Raw genomic sequence first — 1,804 nt, 5'->3', positions numbered from 1 at the left:
AGAAAATTTCCACTTTGGAAGATGCGAATACCACTCTATGGACTCTTCTTGTGAACACAGTAGCCTATTTTGAAGGCAGCATATATTTACAGTTACTGCTGCTGTTTGCCTGGCAACCTTATGTAGACAGCAAGATCTCAGACAGCTCTCAGCCAAAAAGTTATCTTGTCTTGTTTTTAGACTTCAGTTTTGAACACATTAAACAAAACAAGATATAACATTTTAATTAGAGAGCTATACAGGTGTTTAGCTTCTGGTGGGTGAAGTTTATTTCACACAGAGTCAAGCTAGCTGTTTCCCCTGTTTTCATTCTTTTTACTAAGGTTACCGTCTCATAGTTCACATTTCATTTACCAGACAAATATAAGTAAGATTGATCTTACTGGCAGTGGCAATAAAACTGACATATTATCATTTTATAAGTTGTTACAGTTAAAATGCTAGCTAGCTGCTCTACTTTTATTTGAAGTTATGTTCCTGGTCACATGGTAAAAGGTGCCTAAGTCCAATATTCACTCTCCTTTTAGCTCTGTCTTGGTCTCCACCAACTCCTGAGGGAACTGTCTGGCTCTTTAACTACTAAATGCTTCACTTTGTTCACCAGCTAGTGGCTAAATGTGGGCAGGTGTAGAGTGGGTTTATATTATTTACACGGCAAACAGCTGCCTACTGCAGTTGGAAATGATGCTGATGGTAGTGAAAGATGCCAAAAAGGAAGCTGAAGAACGTAATATACTAAATATATATTCTGTACACTCCACGGTACATTAAAATTGCAACATATCTCAGCCCATACTGTACACTGTGCAGAGGATCAAAGTTAGACTGACCAAGTTAATTACTTCTCTCTGAGAACAAAACTATGAGAAGACCATTCAAGAACCATTACACTGGAGTTTGATCCAGAGCCAGTCATTAAAAAGGGCTTAAACATGGCAGTTTTCTTTTGGAGCTGTGATTGTGCTACAATACACTGCCACGGCTGTTGCTAAGGAACTGATACAGCACCTGATCTTTTCATCATTGCACTAATATTAGAGAGGGGTTTATTATTTGCAGTCAACAAGTCTTAGTTTTAAAGTAGCAGCAACAACACATCTCAAATGTGGTGTCATTTTGATGACAGTGGTGATGAAAGAAAGGACCCCTTTCTAACAAGTTACACTTCAACAAAGAGTCAGTCTGCTCTAAGTTACAAATTTTAATGAATTAAAATTTATTAAATAAAGAGGTAAACTTTGGAACACCATAGTGATCATAAGCTGATTTGATCTTCATTCAACAACATATGCAACAAAATGAACTAATTACTTTTTCAGTTGATGTATGCAATATGAGTAAGCTAACTTAGCAGAATTATACAATCTTATTTAAAACTAATGTTGAATACCAGTGCAAGGAAAGTGCAGCGAAGGTGTATGTGCATGAGCAAAAATACTATATAACAAAGTAGAAGTAATTGAAGAGCCTTGGTTAATTAATTCACTCCCTGCACTGTAACACCTTATTGTTTTTATAAGATATCTGTATTAACCCTCATCCTACCAACATGCATAACATACAAGGACTACCGACTGAATAAACTACTGTAAGAAACAACCATCATAGCAAAATGTTAACTTATTTCTTCTCAAAACTTTATTAGTTATGTAATATCATATGAAAAAAAAGATTAATGATTATTATTGTTTTAGGAAAGTTAGTTAATTTGCATATTGTGTAAAACTAAAATATGTATTTTTCTTTAATACAAACTGCAGCTTTTATCCCAAGTACAATCTTTCCACAAAGCCTTCCTAATGAC

This window comes from Thunnus albacares, chromosome 21 (genome assembly GCF_914725855.1).
Source record: "Thunnus albacares chromosome 21, fThuAlb1.1, whole genome shotgun sequence".
Classification (NCBI taxonomy): domain Eukaryota; kingdom Metazoa; phylum Chordata; class Actinopteri; order Scombriformes; family Scombridae; genus Thunnus; species Thunnus albacares.
Note: the sequence above shows the minus strand (reverse complement) of the source record.